At 42.2% G+C, this 25000-nt stretch overlaps 1 protein-coding gene across 1 annotated transcript in view; it reads right to left on the reverse strand.

Annotated features, from left to right (window-relative positions):
* Positions 1–25000, reverse strand: part of LOC112224754 (thyroid hormone receptor alpha-like) — a 197796-nt gene that overhangs the window by 169325 nt on the left and 3471 nt on the right. The window lies entirely within an intron of this gene.

Below are 25000 nucleotides of genomic sequence, written 5' to 3' on the forward strand. Positions count from 1 at the left end.
GCACTGTAGCCTATGTACTGTGTCAGCATGAAATAACAGATTAGGTTCAATTGACATGATACAATACCTCCACTGAGTTTGTAGACTAAACAAAGCAGTTGTTGTCCTTCCTTCACCTCTCTGTGGACCCCCCCCATCCCATTTTTGGTTGACCCAAAAACAATAACTGCTCTAGTACTTTTGTTGATATAAAGCTGAAGGTCAATAAAATACAACAAATAGTATCACTGAAGAGAAAGCAGTTTGAGGACATTGTGTTCTCTAGACTGCTGACTGTGAGGAGAGATCGACAAGCCACTTCCCTCCACTCAATGACGGAGCCGTCAAAGAAACCACAACACTGATTACCAGCACACACTGCTTCGCCTCACTGCATCCTAACATTACAGAAGAGGATGCTGGTGGGAGGAGCTATAGGAGGACAGGCGCTGTTTGACTCCGTTCCATCTATACCATTCCATCCATTACAATGAGCCCGTCCTCTTATAGCTCCTCTAACAAGCCTCCACTGCATTACAGCATGGCACCGTTGACCCTACACTGCAACCTAAAATTATAGCATCGCACTGTTGATCCAGCACTGCTATCAAAACCTGCAGCATTGTAACTACTTGCTCTGCCTGCACAGAACCAGTCCCGGGAACAGAACAGAAAACCGCAAAAGAATGACATTTTCCAAGGAACAGAAACGCAACCGGGAATGTAAGTGATCCATACTGTTTCGGAAAAGAACCGTTATTTTAAAAGCATGAGAATCGGTTAATAAAGTAATTTGACGGTTCTGGCATTTTTTTCTAGTACCACAACTAAACGCAACAAAGGGCCTATGCAAAGTCCTCCCTGTCACTCAGAAACATATTACAGTGTCTACCTGCAAGCTGAAAATATTTGCCTGTGCATGTGTGTGTTTAGGCTACCTGCCCCTCTACCAGTGCTTAATCTGTAAATCGGGAGGTGTCGGAACCAAAAAGTGAGAACAAGAGGAGGGTGGGGGAGTTCTGAGGTACCGGAACATATGAGACAAAAATAATAATTGCATGCATATCATCGCGTTTGCGTAGTGGCATAGATCAGTAGAGTTGAGGCACATACATAAGTTGCACACATGGGGGAACATTTTCAGTAGCCTTATAGGTTCCGGGAAAAATGTGGCCTTTTTATAGTCGCTTTTCCTGCAATTTGACATGACTGGAGACTTTTGCATAATCCTTTGTAATACCACAGAAATGATCGCAGGCTACTTTGACACTGACAAACGGAGATCAATAAAAACCTTGTCCTTGTCTTGAATCCATCAATAGCCTTGGCCTAGGTGTGTGGAGACACATATTGTAGGCTACAATATGAGGAGGAAATTATAGTCCTACAAATGCTTTCCAGTTTCACTGACTCACCCAATGATGCCCAGCTCACTTGCTGGTGATGGCCGATGTACTCGTGCCAAAAGCCTCTCTCTGTCTTGTTTTACTTTGTAAAACAATATTTGGAAGGTGATCAAATATTTTGGTAGCCTACAGCACAGTGTTCTCTTTTCACGCAGCTGTGATTCTATAACAAAAATAAATGATGAATTGCAACGCTGGAGAGATGAGAATTGCAGGCTCTTGTCTACCAGAGCAGAGAGGGAGAGAGATCATAGAAAGTGAATCTTGTGAGAGATACAGGCACGCTTCTCACACAGCCACGGCCACCCATTGGTCTCACACATACATTAGGTTACAATATTGAGCATACCACAAACCGGGGCCGTCCCAACCCGAATCAACTCTTAGAATATTAGGCTCGGGCTGAAAATCTCCTTTCTCACATTACGTTTTTTTGGTCACTTGTATTCAAATTTTGACATTGAAAAAAGTGAAACATATTTTTCATGCCACGAGTTACCTGATCCGGCCAAATAAATTCCGGAACAAAACAGTCCAAAATGGAGAGGTGCCGGATCCGGCTCAAATGAAGCTACTGTACTGATGTTACAAGCTTGATTCAGAAGAAAGGGAGAGATGTTTTATTAGTAAGAGAAGAAGGGATTCACTTTTTCAATGCTAGTTAAGGATACTATAGGCCTAGTTATCACATTTCACTTTGGATTTGTTGACTACAAAAGGTGAGACGTGTTTTTAATTCTTGTGCCGCTCTGCACACACAAGCTTGTTAGCTAGCTAGCTCAAAGGACATTCAATTTCTACATAGAAGCCGCTCCTCCTAGGTATAATTCTGGTGCCGCTCTGCACACACAAGCTTGTTAGCTAGCTAGCTCAAAGGACATTCAATTTCTACATAGAAGTCGCTCCTCCTAGGTATAATTCTGGTGCCGCTCTGCACACACAAGCTTGTTAGCTAGCTAGCTCAAAGGACATTCAATTTCTACATAGAAGCCGCTCCTCCTAGGTATAATTCTGGTGCCGCTCTGCACACACAAGCTTGTTAGCTAGCTAGCCTCAAAGGACATTCAATTTCTACATAGAATCCTCCTAGGTATAATTCTGGTCTCAGCACACACAAGCTTGTTAGCTAGCTAGCTCAAAGGACATTCAATTTCTACATAGAAGCCGCTCCTCCTAGGTATAATTCTGGTGCCGCTCTGCACACTCAAGCTTGTTAGCTAGCTAGCTCAAAGGACATTCAATTTCTACATAGAAGCCACTCCTCCTAGGTATAACTCTGTGCACCTAATTCAGGTAATGCATGTCTTAACAAGATGCCCAGCACTTCAAGCCTCCTCCTCACCCTTCTCTCGCTCTCTTCCCACCTCTTCCCACCTGTCTGTCCTTCACACATGTAAACAACTGGCTTTCCTGCTCTGTCCACACCTTCAGGCTGTCTAACGGTTATTTGACCAAGAGAGAGAGAGAGTGATGGAGTGCTGCATCAGATGACCTGGCCCCCACAATCACCTGACCTCAACCCAATTGAGATGGTTTGGGATGAGTTGGACCGCAGAGTGAAGGGAAAGCAGCAACCAGTCCTGTGGGAACTCCTTCAAGACCGTTGGAAAAACATTCCAGGTGAAGCTGTTGGAGAAAATGCCAAGAGTGTGCAAAGCTGTCATCAAGGCAAAGGGTGGCTACTTGGAATAATCTCAAATATTAAATATATTTTAATTTGTTTAACACTTTTCGGTTACTACATGATTCCATGTGTTATTTCATGGGGTTGACGTCTTCACTATTAATCTACAATGTAAAGAATTGTAAAAATAAAAAATAAAAAAATACTGGAATTAGTAGGTGTGTTCAAACTTTTGACTGGCTTTCTGTGGATATAATGGCTTTGATTTAAATGTCACAGTCTCTAAGCATTGTAATGCAGCAGGGAACAATGAGCGTGTTTCCAGTAAAGTATAGGCATAAATGCCCACCTGAACAATTAATTTCTCTCAAATGTAGAGTCAAGGTTCAGAACACATCCGGTCCAAACATGTGGCATTACATTAAATTAAACCTGGCATTACACTGAGCCAGGTCGTGAATCATACTGTTGGGAGATGCAGGCAACTAAAATACTGGCCTAAATCCCACACTGTATGCTAAATGCATCCCAACCCAGCTCTACAGAAAAGAGAATGAACTGAAAACATAGCTTGCTCTCTCCATTGTTCCTACTGTGGGAATAGGTGTGTGTACAGGGAGAGAAAAGGACTGAGTGATGCTAACCTAACTGCTCCAACAGCGACAGATGGGCAGAGAGGGGAAATACACTCTCACTCTTTCCACCTGAGAGGCACGAGTGAGGGATCTGTGTCACCACTTTTCCATCCCTCCGTGCCTCTTCTCTCAGATTCTCTGGCAAATCCTGCACTGTCAACACACATTCACTTGGAACTGCTTCCTGACTCGCACTCTTCTACTTCTGAAAACACCACATCGAGCTGTTTCTTACAAACTATAACAACTAGCTGTTCGCTAACACGTTCCTGCATACACTGCCAATACAACATGCTAACCGTTACATATCGCCCGATGGCTTCATACTATCACACTATGTTCAAAATGTAAAGAATGCTCTCTTTCCATCAAATGATACGTCACAATGTTGCCCATAGAACTTACTGCACAAACTATTCAACATGAAAGCTAGACAATCCCCAAACTGATGACAGCCTCACGTTGACTGGCTCCTAATTCCTTAAACAGACAGCAGTGGCTGTGGTCATTCATGGACATTAATAAACACGTGGAAATATCTGTAGCATGTATAGTGCCAATGCATAGTGCCATAGTGCCAAAATGAATTGCTCCATCATCAGCTTATGACTCTTTAAGACTGCTGTTGTGTACCACTAATCTAACTCTGGGTTGGGGAAGTCCTGCTGAAGGAGGGGGGGGGGGTCTTCTTTTTCGCTAACTAATCAGTGCACATAAAACTACAGGCTCCCTCACGTGATCCAACAATGCATATTGACAGGAGGCAGTGTTGACCGAGTGGAGAAAAGTGCCAGTTCGGCATTGTGCATGACATATTCATTCTCCTGAAGTGCTGACTGCACAAAACCTGAGGACAGTGCCATGCAGCTGGATCCCTGCCAGTCAGCCAGCTGTAAAAGAAAAAAAGAAGAAAAAAATGCCCTTCACCTGTTATGGCATCACGCTAATTCCAGTGTGTCCGTTTACTGCCCCGCCCGGCCCGTCAGCGTGAGTGGTCTAATTCAACAGGAATCCGCATGAACAAGGGGTACGTGATTCACGTGAAGACTGACTGGACATTAGCTGAAAGTAAAAAGGGGGAGAAGGGGGAGGTGGGGGAGCAAGAGCAGACAAGGTGACCCATGGCCATGGCCAAAGATAGCTCCTTGTACTGTATGTGCATCTGTGTGCAAAGCAGACATGTCAATGAGCTCATACAAGGAGCAAAGCTCCCCATAAACCTACTCCACCCCCTCCTCCCCATTTCCAACCACCAAAACCTGATATTTGCACTTGTGGTCGTAAACAATGCACTAGAACAGGGGGGGGGGAATAAAACCCTCCCCTCCCTCCTATTCTGCCTTTTATTCTTGGGTACCGTTAAAGTGTCTACTATACTAACATATCTCACAGATATTTCAAGTAGTTCTCTTCAGCAAAAGTATTAATGACCTCCAGAAACCCATTGAACGACAACTTTCGACGAATCCACACCATTAAACAACTCAATAGGGCTGAGGGACGGTCCGAAAGGTAAAGAGTCCTTATAACACGGTACTTTAGAAAAAGACGAATGTTAGCTAAAAAAAAAGACTTGATTTTCAAAAACCCCTAATCTTTTGGATTGGTGATCCGTGTGTGTTCTGGCTAGCCAGGATGGGGCAACAAGTAGTTAAATGTTCAGGTGGGGTGGGAACCAGAGGGGGCTGTAAAGGGTTTGAAGGAGGGGGGCTAATGGTCAATGCAAAACTCTACGGTATATTTCATGTGACCAGCTTACCTCTAAAAGGCTTACAATCGTAATCCTCCAGCCAAATGAGGTGTCTTACCTAAGGCTTACGCTGGTCAGGGGAATCAAAGACAATATACAGGGCATTTGGAAATGATTCAGACCCTTTGACTTTTCCCACATTTTGTTACATTACAGCCTTATTCTAAAATGGATTCAGTTGTTTTATTCCCTTATCAATCTACACACAATACCCCATAATGCTCCTGAGTGGCGCAGCCGTCTATGGCACTACATCTCAGTGCTAGAGGCGTCATTATAGACCCTTGTTCGATCCCGGGCTGTATCACAACCGGGCATGATTGGGAGTTCCGTAGGTCGGACACAATTGGCCCAGCGTCGTCCAAGGTAGGCCGGCATTGTAAATAAGAATTTGATCTTAACTGACTTGCCTAGTTAAATAAAGGTGAATTAAAAAAATACAAAATACAAAATGACAAAGCAAAAACGGAAATATCACATTTACATGACTATTCAGACTCCGTACTTTGTTGAAGCACCTTTGGCAGCGATTACAGCTTTGAGTCTTCTCGGGTATGACGCTACAAGCTTGGCACACCTGTATTTGGTGAGTTTCTCAAGTTGTAAAAACATCTCAAGGATGATCAATAGAAACAGGATGCACCTGAGCTGTGTCTGAATACTTATGTAAACAAGGTATTTCTGTTTTTTATTTTTCATACATTTTCAAAAATGTCTAAAAAACTGTTTTTGCTTTGACATTATGGGGTATTGTGTTGTGTAGATTGATGAGGGGAAAAAGCTATTGAATCCATTTTAGAATATGGCTGTAACGTAACACAGTGTGGAAAAAGGGAAGCTGTCTGAATATTTTCCGAATGCACTGTATGATGTACAGTAAACCTTGCCTATAGCTCTTTACATGTGTCGTCTTAGGAACATTTGTTCAGGAATGTGGGCGGCTGGTGCAGTGTGCAAAGGATTTATACAGGATTTATGTTCTATATGTTCTCAGTCCACCGCTCACTGCTACTATAACCTTATATCTCCCTGCAACTACTGGATCATTGAGAGCTGCAAACATATACAGTACCAGTCAAAAGTTTGGACACCGCTACTCATTGAACATTTTTTCTTTATTTTGACTATTTTCTACATTGTAGAATAATAGTGAAGACATCAAAACTACGAAATAAAACATATGGAATCATGTAGTAACCAAAAAAGTGTTAAACAAATCAAAATATATTTTATATTTGAGATTCTTCAAAGTAGCCAACCTTTGCCTTGATGACATCTTTGCACATTCTTGGCATTCTCTCAACATAATGTAATTTACCCAGGACAGTACAGTATACACGCCCCTTAAACAAATGTGTTACCCTTTGTGCAGGCATCTGTCTTCTTAATTTGTCAAAACCCCCTTTGTGTCATTGGCACAGTGTGTACCTTTTGGGTTGGCACATCAGATGCTAAGTCCCATCTTTAAAGACTGCGAAAGCTCTTTTAGACATGATGACAGGGGACAAAAGGGATTTTAAAGTGTTTTTGATTTGAAACTTTCAGTAAGTGAGTGTACATTTGGAGGGTTTTCAGGGACTCATTTTAAACCCGTAGAGGTCATACTTGTAAACTTTTGCTTAGACCATGGTTTAAAAACCATTGGTCTAAAATGGCTAGCTACTAGGTTTTCTCATAGGGAAACCTGACTAATTAGTCATGATGCTGAGGATGGCCAGCTGAGCAGATAATTATATCCGATAACTAATCAACCTATCAGAGACCTCAAACAGTAGAGCCACCATCCAATCGCAACAGGTCAATTTCGCCACCAGAGGCAGATTGTTAAATCATCCAATTGCGTGGTTTAACTTGTTACTCATGATCTACTTGGAGTGTGCCAATATATTTTTGCATGATGCATCCTTGACTATGCTACTGACGTCATACAAAATTCAAAAGGGTTTTCGAATATATGACCAAACTCCACACGGGACGAATTTGGCCTTTGCGTGATTTTATTTGGAACCCAAGTTTTCCGAGCAAAAACAAAACAAAAAATATTTTCTTTGACATAAAATACTGTAAAAAAAAACAACAACAACAGAAAATCAGCTCCAAAGTAATCCCAAGTGTAATAGAGAGATACTGTACATGTGATCGTAAAGAAATGTAAGCGAGGCTTGAAATTATTATGTTTCAATCAAATACTATATCTGTTTGGGCTTCTTGCGGTCAATTTGCAGTCTAGTAAAGTCATTGAAGTCATTTGTAATTATGTTCAGGCCCCCTGACCATCAGCTCAAGAAAAGAATCGTCCCGCGGCTGAATCTAGTTGATGATTACTGGTGTATAGAAGAAGCACACAACACATACTTATGTGTTTATTGTGTCCCTTACTGGAAATGCAAACAGCTGATGACACCGGTATGTTGTGGCGACATCTCCAGAATTGCCCATGCCTGAATTGTGTACATGCGTGTTAGGGTTTAACAGCAGGTACTGGGTTACCAAGACTTACAGACGTTTCTCACCCAAACCCACTTACGTTTCCCAGGATAAATAACTGGGAGAAACTGGTCAATTATAATACATTATTTCTATGAACACAATGACGTGAAATGGTACTGTTAAATTATGTGCAACTCCACGACCTTCTCTGCTCTGTTATGTGCATGATCAATCATCAACGCTCAGGGTGGGGACAGACAGTGCATCTCAGTATTAAGCGCGATTCACAATACATGTATGAATGCTGAAAGCTTTTCAGGTACATTTCCTGCAGCATAGCCTATGCTACAGTAATATTAGGACTGATATATATGAATGTGCATCTAATTTACACATCTCCATCTGGCTTTCAGGGGTCACCTTGTTTTTTTTACTGTGAAGATTACTATTTCATTTAATTACCTGCAGCTGCTGAGTTTTAAAACAGCCTATCACTTGAAAATTGTTGTTTCAAATCAGTGCCCACGTGAGCATTGTCTTTCTCTCTCCATCAATCCCATTACCAATTGCATCCAAAATAGATCATCCTTTTCCAGACTGATTTATATATGGATGTCGTAGCCTACCTCTTTTAGGTAACACATTCAACGCAGTATTAGTCTTGCATTTAGCTCATTAATGATGGGTTAATATACATAAGCTTCTAACTTATAGCCTCTTGTTTTCACAAATGTTCTCTTGTGCAATACCCACCTGCTCTTCGCTGGCCTCTCTCCTTATCAGCTCTTGTGGAGTCCCGCGAAAAGCTCAACTAAAATAGCTTGTTAGATTTTTTTGGCGTGCATTTGTTTTACTAATAGACTTATTTGAAGTGGCGAGCAATCTGTCTCTTGTTTGCGGAATGTTAAATACAGTTACCCAAGAAGAAAAGTTGCTCATTTTCGGGATGTAACGTTTGTAAAATACAAGGAAAATATAAAAACACTAACACGCGTCTGCACATTTTCAAAGCCGGTTCTCTCTCTCTCTCTCTCTCTCTCTCTCTCTCTCACTCACACACACACACACACACACACACGTCAAGAGCCCATTACTCGCGCGGCGCTGGGTCTAATGCTCGCAGACGAGAGTTTAGACGTAGTTGTACAAACACAAATGCATGGCCTCGTGAAAAATGAAGTGAAAGTGCTTTTGTGTATGCTGAATGTATCGTCCGGCTTTCTCGAGTTCAAACATCAAAAGCCTTGTGCTATGTACGTTTCTTGTGTCCCTGAGTTCAACTCAGTCTACAGGCGCTTAGGGTAGTAAGAGCTGTACAGAATAACACTTGCTGTCCGAAAGGTCATGTGTGTGTGAGGATGTAAGAGAGCTGCTTGCAAATGCACTTAGGACTGTGTGTCAAATTTGTGTGCCTGTCTGTGTGCACTGGGTATGCTCTTGTGTACAGTGGGGGGGGAGTATTTAGTCAGCCACCAATTGTGCAAGTTCTCCCACTTAAAAAGATGAGAGAGCCCTGTAATTTTCATCATAGGTACACTTCAACTTTGACAGACAAAATGAGAAAAAAAATCCAGAAAATTACATTGTAGGATTTTTAATAAATTTATTAGCAAATTATGGTGGAAAATAAGTATTTGGTCAATAACAAAAGTTTATCTCAATACTTTGTTATATACCCTTTGTTGGCAATGACAGAGGTCAAACGTTTTCTGTAAGTCATTAACCTGTGGAGAGTTATTCACAATTTTTCGATGAACAAATAAGGTTTTATATGTAAGATGGTTAAATAAAGAGCAAAATTATTGATTATTATTATTTGTGCCTGGTCCTATAAGAGCTCTTTGTCACTTCCCACGAGCCGGGTTGTGACAAAAATTCACACTCATTCTTATGTTTAATAAATGTATCGTATAGTGGGTGTGTGGCAGGCTTACAATGACGGCAAAAAAACAACATTTGAGAGTGCGCTGACCCTGGTGTTAGAGGGGGTATGCAGCTGGTGGTTGAATGTTTGAAGGGGTACGGGACTATAAAAAGTTTGGGAACCACTGGTGTAGAGAATCATTGTACCATCTAAACCACTGTGAAATATATTTTCCAGAACCCCAAAAATATTGTAAGCATAGAAAGCATAGAACAGATCTACCGCTTCTTAGACTTGCTTTCAATGAGAATGACAGATCTATAAGCAACATTTACATATAAATGTGGTCCGGGTCACCCAAAAAGTTACTTATTGCAGCTTTAAAATAGCAGCGACTATTTCGAGATGTACACATTTTCTCTCTCGAAATGATATACTTTAGAAACATAAATGAATGCAATTAATACAATGCAGTTCTGAAGATTAGAGTAATGACTTACATTGCTAAATTAGATTACACAGCTTTTTAATATACACTGCTCAAAAAATAAAGGGAACACGAAAATAACACATCATAGGTCTGAATGAATGAAATATTCTTATTAAATACCTTTTTCTTTACATAGTTGAATGTGCTGACAACAAAATCACACAAAAATTATCAATGGAAATCAAATGTATCAACCCATGGAGGTCTGGATTTGGAGTCACACTCAAAATTAAAGTGGAAAACCACACTACAGGCTGATCCAACTTTGATGTAATGTCCTTAAAACAAGTCAAAATGAGGCTCAGTAGTATGTGTGGCCTCCACGTGCCTGTATGACCTCCCTACAACGCCTGGACATCCTCCTGATGAGGTGGCGGATGGTCTCCTGAGGGATCTCCTCTCAGGCCTGAACTAAAGCATCCGCCAACTCCTGGACAGTCTGTGGTGCAACAGACTGGTGGATGGAGCGAGACATGATGTCCCAGATGTGCTCAATTGGATTCAGGTCTTCCTCTTGCAGGAACTGCTGACACACTCCAGCCACATGAGGTCGAGCATTGTCTTGCATTAGGAGGAACCCAGGGCCAACCGCACCAGCATATGGTCTCACAAGGGGTCTGAGGATCTCATCTCGGTACCTAATGGCAGTCAGGCTACCTCTGGCGAGCACATGGAGGGCTGTGCGGCCCCCCAAAGAAATGCCACCCCACACCATGACTGACCCGCCAAACCGGTCATGCTGGAGGATGTTGCAGGCAGCAGAACGTTCTCCACGGCGTCTCCAGACTCTGTCACGTCTGTCACATGTGCTCAAGTGTGAACCTGCTTTCATCTGTGAAGAGCACAGGGCGCCAGTGGCGAATTTGCCAATCTTGGTGTTCTCTGGCAAACGTCCTGCACGGTGTTGGGCTGTAAAGCACAACCCCCACCCGTTGACGTCGGGCCCTCATACCACCCTCATGGAGTCTGTTTCTGACCGTTTGAGCAGACACATGCACATTTGTGGCCTGCTGGAGGTCAATTTGCAGGGCTCTGGCAGTGCTCCTCCTGCTCCTCCTTGAACAAAGGCGGAGGTAGCGGTCCTGCTGCTAGGTTGTTGCCCTCCTACGGCCTCCTCCACGTCTCCTGATGTACTGGCCTGTTCCTGGTAGCGCCTCCATGCTCTGGACACTACGCTGACAGACACAGCAAAACTTCTTGCCACAGCTCGCATTGATGTGCCATCCTGGATGAGCTGCACTACCTGAGCCACTTGTGTGGGTTATAGACTCCGTCTCATGCTACCACTAGAGTGAAAGCACCGCCAGCATTCAAAAGTGACCAAAACATCAGCCAGGAAGCATAGGAACTGAGAAGTCGTCTGTGGTCACCACCTGCAGAACCAATCCTTTATTGGGGGTGTCTTGCTAATTGCCTATAATTTCCACCTGTTGTCTATTCCATTTGCACAACAACATGTGAAATTTATTGTCAATCAGTGTTGCTTCTTTAGTGGACAGTTTGATTTCACAGAAGTGTGATTGACTTGGAGTTACATTGTGTTGTTTAAGTGTTCCCTTTATTTTTTTGAGCAGTGTATAACCAAATATAGCCTATTATTAGCGAAATACAGAGAGAAAGCATGCCAACCTGCATGACCCCAATGCATTTAAAAACTACACATGTCCAGACCAGTAGAAATTCTGTTAGTGCTAGTAGATTTTTGGTCAATAGCCCATGACAAAATGTGTAGAATTGCTGGAAACTTGTTTTAAAACTGTAAAACATTTCCCTCTGCCCCACGATAAAAACAATCCCAGGGGAAACACTGAAAACTGCAGTAATCACAGTGCAGTAATCACAGTGCAGTAACCACAGTGCAGTAATCACAGATCCATTGCATCATGTCTTTGAGGACATTTCCTCACATCAAGGGCAACTATGGTGAGAGATGCATATTATCTGCCCTTTCATATAAGAACATAAACACCTACACAGCACCTGAAAGTTATATCAAAATCTTAAATCCATATTGTACATGCATAACCCAGTCCAAATGCGCACGTACATGCTCATACAGGCCATACAGTGAATTGAATGGAACAGTATGTCACTGTCGCTCGGCAGACTCCTGAATTTCATGTTAGATCACTAGTTGACTTTAACACACATTTTTGGCATTATTCCCTTTTTCTTTAGTCCAGACCACTTGGCAAATGATATAAACAGGTAGGGATTGAAAACACCCCAAACACACACACAAAACATATTGGTTTCTTGCCCAGCCTACTCTACTGTACTTAATGTCCATGGATTATTCCCAAATTAATCCTAGCCTCAGGTGAGAGCCTTTACCAAAACCTTGGTTACACAGCATTTCTGTCAATCTTCGGGAAATATGATGAAAACTCAGCAAGGATGATTCGGTGCACGCATGCCCTAAATTGCTCGAAACTGGTAGCGCAAGTTGTTGTGCCTTAATTGGGTTGTAAATAACTTATTGGTGTTGTACAGAGGTATTTTTCATGCAATGACACAGCACCAGGGCCTAAAATTAACATTTGGCGGGTGGTCACTGCTCCACAGTGCAAGCATTTCAGTCGCATTTGGGAATAAAAAGGTCCAGTATGATCACATGTACAGCAAAATAAATGCTGCAGTAGCTGTTTTCAAAGTCTTTCTGCCTCGCGCTGCAGCACTACATGGCTTGGGGCTGTGAGCGCTTGAAGACATGAGTGGCAGATTCATTTTTCGAAGCGCTGCGCACAGGCATAAAAGTTGATCTAATTTACTTGAAACTAAAGTCTACTGAAGTGAGACTTTGTAGTTGTATTTCTTGGCTATTTGCATAGTTTTTTTCACAAGCTAGGTTGTTCTTCAATGTTTGCGTTTCAACTGCAAGGGAAGAGAAACAACGCAGGTACTCGTCAGACTATCTATAGGCACAAACATGACTGGAGTCGCGTTACCACGGCAACCTCCCGCCCTTAAAGGGGCAAGTGAAACATTTCGTCTCATCTGTGATATTTTGGTTAAAAGCCTCAGCACACAAAAAATAAAACTATATACCACATTACTTCTTAATTTTAGCATAAAAAAATATTTTGTCTGGTAAAAAATCTGAATGTATTAAAAAAGTACATTTTAGTCAAAAGTTATGGTGTGTCACAGTCAAAGACATGGCCGTTGACTTTTTTACTTGTTGGTAATGGTATATTAGCTAACAACAATCACTACTAATGGTATGCAAATTATATGTGCTCTATATCTGCACAGGAAATGTAAATGTGTATTAATCACACATTTAATAAAATAGTGTGACTTGCTTTGTTTATTGTTTTAATGCATCCACTCACCCATAAGGACACAATGAGAATTCAAACACACACACACACACACACACACACACACACACACACACACACACACACACACACACACACACACACACACACACACACACACACACACACACACCACAACCCAAATAAATTGCAATGTTGCCTTTATCAAGTCACCTTAAACTACCACTCTCCCCCGACGCGCACACACACACACACACACACACACACACACACACACACACACACAGTCCCACAACAGAAAATCAAGATGCCTTCTAATGGCCAAGCTACCTCATGCATGAAGGAACAGGTGTGCCAGGATTAGAGGGGCAGGGAGGGAAGGAAGGAAGGGGGTTATGTTTTGGTGTAGTGGAGAGCCTTTAGCAGTTGTGTTTCCAGCATGGGAGAGATCTCCTGCAACCCTCATTACAGAATCTTACCTTGGCTGGCAAGGTAAGATGTTTACAATAAAACAATTAACGTTCCTTCAATTCGCAAGAGGCTAAATCTATTTCACCAGAGAAATCCTCCAAGCGAGGCAAACAGCGCACCTCTGTCTTAGTATCTGTAGCCCATGTGTCTGAAGCTGTCTGGCCAAAAAGAGTATGACATGTCATATTCATTTTGGCCAAACAGCATCAGATACATGGGCTACAAATACTCAGGCAGAGGGGCGCTGTATCGCTTGCTCGGGTGCTTTCTCCGGTGAGATGAATGAGTCTTGCTGTCGGTGAACGTCATGGTCAAAATGATCAATATATTCAGACGACCTATCAGATCTCAGAATCTTGAGTGGGGGGGGATCAAAACAAAATCTGTGTCACAGGCATGGATAACTGTCACATGTAACTTAGTTGGAGTGTAATCATGTGCAGCTGAACAATACGATGATGCAGGAAGATTTGGGAATGGGATTGAGGCCCACTGGGCAAAGGGTCATGTCCTGTAAAAAATTTTAAAAAAGTGATGGAGGGACAACATCAGCACTTTCAGTTACTCTCTCTGTAGCCAAATTAATATCTTATACACATCTCTCTGTTCATCACCCCCGGGGAAACCCGACGTGGGACTGAGGGACAGAGCCAGAAATGTGACTCAAAAACTGGAGCGCTCTCCAACTGAAGCAGCTTGCAGTAAGCTGTGTAGTGGCAGTCAAAAGGAGGCAGGCTGTCATAACCCAGTGTACTTAAAGCTTAACAAGGCATTAAAACTTTTTTTTAATCAGATTTGAAGATCAATTGGCTGAAATCCGCTCTATTGCCACTCAATGAGGCTGCAAGTCGACCAGTCTCCCTGGTTTTATCCCTTTATCTCAGTAGTTCAGAATTTCAAATATCTTGGTGTTGAAATCCTTCCCACCTTAAATGTTATTGCTAAGAGAAACTACACAGACACAATCGATAAGGTTACTTGTCATCTAGACATATGGTCTAGCTTTCCAAATTCCCTTCGAGCTCGCATTGCTATTAGTAAAATGAATGAGCTTCCCTGTGTACATTTTGTCAGCTCAATGTTTTTGTCTCCAAGTTCATTTGGAAGGGCAAACACCTGCGTATGAAATTCTCAACAATACAAAGATGGAGGTTTACCTCTTCCGAATGTTTTATTATATTACCGGTCTTTTAGCTTACGCCCTCTAGTCACTTGGTTTGATTCTTCTTCTACCGTGTCATGGCGTGCTTTGGAGGAAGGCTTGGTGCACCCTTGGCGATTCAAAGATCTCCTATTTTCGAATATTTCCATCAAACAATTTAAGCTACGTTTTGGTTCCACAGCTGGTTACTACCTGGCGCACTGCAGAAAAATCCTTTAATATCTAACGTAAATGGCATAGGGGGGTCCCCTATTTTTAACAACTCAGATCTTTTACTTGGTCGTCGACCAATACGTTTTCCTCAATGGAAGGATAGGGGAATTCATGTACTGGGTGATATCTACGGGGATGATAGTCTTTGTTCATTTCAAGATCCTCATAAGATGTTAAGTCCCCTATATGGGGGACTTTGAGTGGTTCTGGACCGGTTCTGTGCACCGCGCACAGTGTGAATGGCTCAACATCAATTGTTTTATACTCCCTTAAGCGCTGGTTGTCTTGATTCATATGCACTATTGCAAGCGCAGCTGTGAGGCAGGGTTCAACACTAACTTTTTCCACTGTTGGCACTGGTGCTACAAACTTTTTCAGTTAGTGGCACCAGCACATGATTTGGCCATACCAATTTATTTTTATATATATATTCTTAAATAATTGATAACCTGGTTTGTGTCAAATCAAATCAAATTAAATCAAATCAAAAAAAAAAAATTTTTTATATAGCCCTTCGTACATCAGCTGATATCTCAAAGTGCTGTACAGAAACCCAGCCTAAAACCCCAAACAGCAAGCAATGCAGGTGTAGCAGGTGTGTCCCATAATGTGCCTGCATTCCATACAGAACCAGGCTAATAAATGTGTGTGCCCTTGTTCTTACGTCGATTTGGATAGATTTACTGTAACAGTAAAGAAAAGAAAATGTTAAAATGAAGTGCAAAATCCTCTAGAGGGCAATTTAAAACATAATAATACTTGATACAAAACTGATACCACGACCAAAAAAATAAAAACGGGTAGAAGTTTTTTCATGTTTGCACTCTCAAAATCACACTTTTTCTTATAGAAAAACAACAAGATGGGATTTTCTATGTCCACAACAATGCTTAAACCACATCAGGGGACAATTGTTGAGGTCTTGGAAAAATCTGAGAAATATAGATTTTTTAAATTATGGTGCTCACCAGCCAGATAGTTGTGTTTAGCTAGTGGTGTTTCTGTAGTGCACTTGTGATGGAATTTTCAAAACAAATGGCCACGGGATTGATGCAAATAATCATGATTCTGCTAGGTTGCATAGGCTACTTTATAGTTACCTTTTAATTGCCTTTTCATCTACTGGAAGCCGGTTAGGCTATCATTAACATCGCTAATGGCAACACAAAGTGGTATCTTTCATTTGAAGGCTGTGCAAGCAGCCTATACAAGGTTCATACAGACATTGGCAAGTTAAATTCATGGACTTTCAAGCACTTTTTAAAGCACTTAATCGTAATGTTCAAGGACCTACATTTTATTTGTAATTGTTGTGATAGCCTATAGAAAAAAATCCCCCCCAAAATGTATGAAACAAGTATGCACTACCACTTTAAGATGTCTGTCTATGTGGTAGCTAGTCAGTCTTGCCATTTGAGATGTTGAAAAGTTATCGAGGGGTGACTGTAAAATTTTAAAATGAGAAAGTGACCAAAATCTGGGTTCCCTTTGTAATCAAACACTTTGTATGGAAGACCAACGTGAAGCCCACATCTCCCATAAAAGCTGATCAGAAATGAAATCACAGAATATTTTGGGGGGAGAAGTATAACTTCGAAATCGGCTAACATAACTTCAATGACTTTTCAAGGACAAAGGAGCCTAGAGGAAATGTCTGATTTTCAAGGTAGGCTAATTCCATGATGACTGAACTGCGCATCGCAAATATTGAACCAAGATTTATCCATTCTTGTTTTAGCATTTAGGCCTACTGGTTGATACCTACACTTTCATGCTTCTACCGCTGTCAGTCTTCGCTCCACGCAACAACCAGCTGTTTGAGAGCTACACACTCTCTGCCCTCACACCCCTTCTAATTTAGTGGATTCGGCAATTTCAGCCAGACAGGTGTATAAAATCGAGCACAAAGCCATGCAATCTCTACAGACAAAACATTGGCAGTAGAATGGCCGTACTTAAGAGCTCAGTGATTTTCAACTTGGCACCGTCATTGGATGCCACCTTTTCAACAAGTCAGTTCGTCAAATTTCTGCCCTGCTAGAGCTGTCCCGGTCAACTGCAAGTGCTTTTATTGTGAAGTGGAAACGTCCCAGAGCAACAATGGCAGTGGAAACGCGTTCTTTGGAGTGATGAATCACGCTTCACAATCTGGCAGTCCAATGGACGAATCTGGGTTTGGAGGATGCCAGAGAGAACGGTACCTGCCCCAATGCATAGTGCCAACTGTAAAGTTTGGTGGAAGAGGAATAATAGTCTGGGGCTGTATTTCATGGTTTGGGCTAGGCCCCCAGTGAAGGGAAACCTTAACCCTACAGCATACAATGACATTCTAGACGATTCTGTGCTTCCAACTTTGTGGCAACAGTTTGGGGAAGGCCCTTTCCTGTTTCAGCATGTCCCCTTGTACAAAGTGAGGTCCATACAGAAATGGTTTGTTTTGATTGGTGTGGAAGAACTTGAATGGCCTGCACAAAGCCCTGACCTCAACCCCATCGAAGACCTTTGGGATGAATTGGAACGCCAACTAAGAGCCAGGCCTAATTACCCAACATCAGTGTCCAACCTCACTAATATGCTTGTGGCTGAATGGAAGCAGGGCCCCCTTAGAAATGTTCCAACATGTAGTGGAAAGCTTTCCCAGAAGAGTGGAGTCTGTTATAGCAGCAAAGGGGGTACCAACGCCATGTTAATGTCTTTGATTTTGGAATGAGATGTTCAACGAGAAGGTGTCCACATTCTTTTGGCTATGTAGTGTATGTCGACCTCTGACACACACAGACAGCCTATTTAAATAAATCATGATCATAAAAAAAGAAGCAAATTGTGGACCAGAAACGAACGTGACCAGGTTAAAAAAAAAAGGCACAGGCACCCTTGCAACCAATACAAAATGTGTGTCACACTGCCAAGTCAAACATTGGCAAATGTGACTGTTTTGGTCGCAGTATCGAACCCTGCTGTGAGGTTCACAGACACAGGAAATCGTATGTTTGAATAGGGAGCGACACGTGACATTTTCTGGCCTATCCAGACAAAGGAGCGATTTCCTGTGCCTGTGAACCTCGTGGCTGTGCTTGCATATGGAACGAGAGTCTGGCGGATGCACCAATAGCAGTTCCATCTCGCTGTGATGTTCTCATATGGATCAACATGAAAAAAAATACAAAAATAATTCTCATAGCATTTAAACCAGTCCACTGTCTCTTGGTCACAGATATGACATTGTACTTAAAGCTGAAGCTTTAACGAGTCTGCACATATTTGAATGGTGTCTGCGTCGCTCAGTGGATGTTTGGCAGAGAAGTCTGTCCTTAGTTATATGAAACGGTGCCAATATTGTACTATCGCTAAGTATGATCACATTTATTTGACCATTATAAGAAAGGTGAAATCTTATAGTAAGTCGTTTATAATTTGATTGTTACTATGTTTAGAAATATTGCAGTCATTTCAAGCCCTATTGTCTCACCTTTGTAATATCATCCATTTGAAACACAACCAAAACAAACGGCAAATGCATAGAGTCACAAGCTTAATGTCGTCATTGCGTGCTATGAATATGGGCCCAAATACTTCAATACAAATATAAGTGAATTTGTTGCCCTAAAATGGGGGAACTATATACAAAAGGGTTTATCATCCCTCACCTGACATATAAAACATTAGGAACACCTGCTCTTTCTATGACATTACACATTTTAGCAAATGCTCTTATCCAGAGCGACTTTCAGTAGTGAGTACATGTTGTTGTACTGGTCCCCCGTGGGAATCAAACCCACAACCCTGATGTTTGTGGGTTCGACTTCAATCAGTGTAGATGAAGGGGAAGAGACAGGTTAAAGACTAAATATTGAAGTGCCTTTGAATGGGGTATGGTAGTAGGTGCCAGGCTCACTGGTTTGAGTGTGTCAAGAACTATAATGCTGCTGGGTCTTTCACACAACAGTTTCCTGCGTGTATCAAAAATGGTCCAACTTGACACAACCGTGGGAAGCATTGGAGTCAACATGGGCCAGCATCCCTGTGGAATGCTTTCGACACCTTGTAGAGTCCATGTCCCGAGGCTGTTCTGAGGGGAAAAGGGGGTGCAACTCAACATTAGAAAGGTGTTCACTTTGTGATATATTGCTCATGAGTTTTTATTTTTATTTCCTTCCTTTTTTCCCCCATGTAGGTTTATTTAGTTTGATCCCTTAGGTCTTCGGGCGGGATGGGATTGGGATGGGGGAGGGGGGTGTAACTACCTTTTGTATGCACACACACACACACACACACACATTATCCCTAGGTCCATTCACTCCATGTTTGTAATTGGCTTTAATGAAAAGCTGCATGTTTCAATTTTAAGGGCCGACTCTGCAACAAGGAGTTCTTGTTTGGCCTTGTCTATGCAGCCATTTAGCGTTACAAAAATAGGACCCCAGTGTAAGAAGTGGCCTTAAAATCAAAAGGTGCAATAAAAGGGAAATGATCAAGAGGTGGAGGGAGTGCCCCTGGAATAAGTCCATGCGAATTTCCTGAAGCACTAAAGAATAGAATTTTAAAAAACTGGGCAATAAAAAGCTAGTGTTTCTTCGCCATAGCCACCCATTATTTTCCCCACCCTGATTGGGAGTTCTTTAAGTAATGGAGAGCTAAGATCGTGGTCATCTTATGTAAACGGTGGTGCTACTTCGTCGATTCCTACCCGGTTTACTGAAGTTTGATTTAACTTATAAGGCAAAATGCAGACTAAGAATGCTAACTGAGTAAGTGTTTGTTGACAAAGTTAAAATACTGGGTGAGAAGAAGAAAAATATTTAAAATGTACAGTACAATTCAGGAGGTACAATACAAAGCTGTTGGATGGTAATAAAAAAAATAGCAATTCACTATTCATTCAAGCACCTTTGATACAGCAATGCAACGATGACCGATTTACAAACTGCTCTGGGACCCCTAATCATGGTCCTGGGGACCCAAAGGGGGGAACATATTTGTTTTCACTCTAGCACTACACACCTCATTCCACTAATCACTGGTTTGATGATGAGTGGATTATTGGAATCGGGTGTAGTACTAGGGCAACAAACAAAAAAATGTGCAGCCATTTGGGTCCCCAGGAGTAGGAAACTGCAATAGCTGATAAGCCATGGCAAAGAACTTGGTCCACTGACAACATTCTCATCCCATTTTATAAGCACCTAGAGTTACTAGTCGGCATTGATCTTTGCACTTTTGTTTCAGTATTTGCTGATTAGTGAGAAAACCCATAATAATATCATCATTCAAATTATGAAAATACACTTAACACATGCTACAAGGAAGACATTCCTTGAAAAGATAGTAAAGATTACACTACTACCGGTGTCTTTAATTATGATATTGATATTCTGGGTAGACTAAACTAGTTGTAGTCAGGAGACATTTTTTATACTGCATTATGCTACGCCAGTCAGTCAACCAACCAACTTTATGGTCTTCCCCACTCTTGCCCGTGACATCTCCGGCAAATCTGTCACAACTTCATTTCTCTCCCGGTGCGTGAACATAAACAGAGTGGCTACTAGGCTCGTGCCAGCCAGCGTCAGTTGGACTCCCACTCGTAAAGCCACCGCCCTGGCAAAAAAATAAAGCGCCCGTGCCGCACACCAAGTCTTCCTGCTCATGAAAGGGGCTGTGGAGCTGGTGGGAGCAAGCAGTCATAGCCAGAGCCAGGGCCAGGGCCAGGGCCAGGACCAGAGCCAGGACCAGGGCCAAGACCAGGGCCGCATGACTGCTGTTCATAATAGAAAAGTGTAGCTGTGTAAAACAGCCTCTCAACTCTCCCCGTCCAATAAAAGGATGTTTTATGTGTAATTATTTTCCCCCTGTGAGCTGAGGTTGGCTGCAGAAAAAGACACACACACAGAGAGACAGAGAGACAGAGAGAGAGAGAGAGAGAGAAAGAACGAGGGGAGAGGGCTCGTGAGAGTCTCGCAGTCATGATTATACCAGGAGAGGGAGGAAGAGGGGAGGAGGAGGGCGCTCTCTGGCAGCCGTCTGCATGGAAACTCCGGGCCGAGGAGAAGCAAGCGAATATAGGGGAGCAGAAACAGAAGAGCTATAGGGACCCTGCCTGCTAGGAAATGAAGAGAGGAGGCTTAGCTCGGCTTGGCTGGAGCGAGGCGTTGAGTGACCTTTGGAAAGCCACGTTTGGCTTTGAAAGCAAAACGCAGACGGTTTGCTGGTGGTGGTGTGTTTATGTGTGAGTGGGGTGGTCTGTGGTCGTGTGCTATCACGAAGACAGCGAGACACGCGACCGCCATCGCAGCTAGCATTGATCAACTCTGTGATGTTCAAACGAAGGTATGCTCCTCAGTAGTGTGGGGCTGCGTTGCACTCTGCACAGGCTAAAAGAGGCCTGTCAAAGCTTTGTTTGTACTGTATGGACGTCACCATAAAGGAATTCAACCGCCAGTTCACTCACGTTCACACTGAGATGTTAACAGGTACACCACACTGTAGGTGTATTGTAACAGGCACCTACAATGAGGTTCATTGTATGTGGGATGAAAATGTTTGGGGCCCTGTATCAATCACTGCATCCAAGGAGAAAGGCAACAGACAAGTTGCTAGTTGGAGAACATGCTAATTATGCTTATTGTGAGGTAGAAGGGGTGCTATTTGGATGCAAGTCCTCTTCTTGGGTAATTAAGAAATACTTTAACATAGCACTCCTGGTTAACCCTTTAGAATCCATTATTATGTTGTACAAGACAAAAGCCATCTGACCAACACATTTCCACCTTCCTCAGGGTCATTTCATTGTGAAGATGTTAACATGGCGACAGAGGGGAGGAATGTCAGAGCAATTTAAGCCTTGTTTACATTAATAATGCATATACGATTCAAATCTGTTATTTTTCCTGCAGTCTTAACAGCCAAAAAGCACATGGAATTGGATATTTCAAGCCACATTTCAAACCACCTTCGTAGATTATTTGAAGTCAGATACAAATCTGATTCCTTCCAATGTGACTTGTGTCTGAACGGTCAAATCTGATTTATTTGTCCTCAAGTAGTTTTTAGACTGTTATTTGTCATATCTTGTTGCTTGCTAGCTACTCTGTTGACGGCTTGACAAGAACATGTGGTAGCTAACTAGCTTTTTCATTGACCCCATTTAGTCGTCTGGTTGATTGTTTGGTCGATAGGCTGTTGGTCGACTGAGATTTTTGGTTGTCGAGCTGTCCTGGGATGGTACAGTCCATCATTATAAGACAGGCATCTCCAAAGTAAGGCACACATTCCGCGAGGGTATTTGCCTTCAAATCAAATCAAATGTATTTATAAAGCTCTTTGTACATCAGCTGATATCTCAAAGTGCTGTACAGAAACCCAGCCTAAAACCCCAAACAGCAAGCAATGCAGGTGTAGAAGCACAGCTTGACACGCCAAGCAATTTGAGAAAATGTTGAAATAAGTGTAATTGCAATGGTTTTCCATAAATTGCTACTGCTTGGAACCTGAAACCATTTGTGAGTATTCCTTACAGTATGTGTGAAGATCATGTGTCTTGGGTATAATTAAAAATCTTGAGTTTAGTAGGGGAGTCTGGCTTAGACGCTTAGGAGCGTCTCGCTCCGGAATGTGCTCTCTCCCGCCAATTTGTGCACATTCAATGTCTCATTTTGGGCTCTCGAGTAGCGCAGCGGTCTAAGGCACTGCATCTCAGTGCTAGAGGAGTCACTACAGACCCCGGTTTGATTCCAGGCTCTATCACAACCGTCTGTGATTGGGAGTCCCATAGGGCGGCGCACAATTGGCCCAGTGTCGTCCGGGTTAGGGTTTGGCCGGGGTAAATAGGGATTTGTTCCTAACTGCCATGCCTAGTTAAATAAAGGTTCAATTAAAATAAATACTTTTTTAAAAACTTCATTGTGTAAATTGTTTTCCTTTTGATTGTTAGTGTCTATCAATTCACTATTACATACGTTACCAGTTAAAACTTGGACACACAAACACATACAAGGGTTTTTCTTTATTTTTACTACATTGTAGAATAATAACACATCAAAACTATGAAATAACACATACGGAATCATGTAGTAACCAAACTTGTTAAACAAAATATATTTTATATTCAAAGTAGCACCCTTCGCCTTGATGAGACCTTTGAACACTTTTGGCATTCTCTAAACCAGCTTCATGTGGAATGCTTTTCCAACAGTCGTGAAGGAGTTCCCACATATGCTGAGCACTTGTTGGCTGCTTTTCCTTCCTTCTGCGGTCCAACTCATCCCAAACCATCTGTCACGTAAAGAGAGCAAGGGTTGAGGGAATAGGGAATGTTTTTCCTAAACAAATGAGGGATTTCGGTAACAGAACTTTTCAGTCAGAATTGGCTGCAATTATGTTGCATCTTCAGCAACACGGACAGCATGATAAACACTGTTAATGTTCTGTGGTCATTGCTGCATCGGGGAGGAGAGAGAGACAATGGGTGCTAGTCACAGTCACTTGCTGTCACTTCTTTAACACAGCACAGCAAGTCTGAGCCCAGCCCCTCACAGTCAAATCAATTGCGGTCTGACTCCCTCTAGTCATTTGTGTGTCTTAATTATTTAATCAAACAGTGCCCTTAAAGCATTAGACAAGCTCCGTGCATATAGTTGATTTGATTAAAACACATAGGATGTGTCTATATATGGCCCAAAAAACTTATCAATTGATTGGTCGAAAGAACAGATGACTCTCGGTTGACCATGATTTTTTTTTTAGTAGGGAACAATCCTAGACCCTGTAATCTTTGGCTATATTAAATGTTTCTTCGTGTAGCCAATGCTTCACCTAATCCTCTTTGATTTAGAAGATATTGTTGCACAAACAAGTGCTGATTTAGGCCTACACCAACACTGGTATCAGGCTAGCTAGTCAGCTCACTAAGCGATTAGCATTAGCGGCTAAAACAATTTAGCTACAACTTGCTAAGAAAAGACAAACTAGCTGTTTGCAGATGTAATAGTGTAATTATAGAGTGCTTGTGGATTTATATTAAGAAGCAAAGTGGAAACAACATGTTGCATGTGGTGCATTGACCATGCAGACTGAACGCAAGTGTCTTGTGGTCAAGCAGCAATAAATGCGCTCCTTGAGTGACAGGGGGCGGGCCTACGTCTGTGTGGAAAGTGGCATGGAGAGAGAGAGAGGGAAAGTGGAAAGGGTTTACTCAAGTAGAGGTGTAAACGATAAAAATGGACGTTACACGCGGCATATCACATTTAACAAACCAAACATTCAAATACCATTATAGTATGTAAAGTCAAAACCCAAACCGGTCTGTGCATCAATACCGGTATATATTCAAATACAGATTACCGCCTAGCCCTAGCTGTAGCACAACAAAATGTGGAATAAGTCAAGGGGTATGAATACTTTCTGAAGGCACTGGTTGTCAGTACAGACAATGCTAACTATTGTTTGTATATTGTTGTATTTTAAGTTTGTGAAACTCTTCTTGTCTATCAGTGTATCTGTGTTTTGTTACCTGTCACGTTTTGTGTTTTTTTGTGGAACCCAGGAAGAAAAGCTATTGGGGAACCGAATAAACCAATCAAGTTTGATTCCAGGCTGTATCACAACCGGCCGTGATTGGGAGTCCGCTAAGGTGACGCACAATTGGCCCAGCGTCGTCCGGATTAGGGTTTGGCTGGGGTAGGCCTTCATTGTAA

Source organism: Oncorhynchus tshawytscha, linkage group LG25, assembly GCF_018296145.1.
Source record: "Oncorhynchus tshawytscha isolate Ot180627B linkage group LG25, Otsh_v2.0, whole genome shotgun sequence".
NCBI lineage: Eukaryota > Metazoa > Chordata > Actinopteri > Salmoniformes > Salmonidae > Oncorhynchus > Oncorhynchus tshawytscha.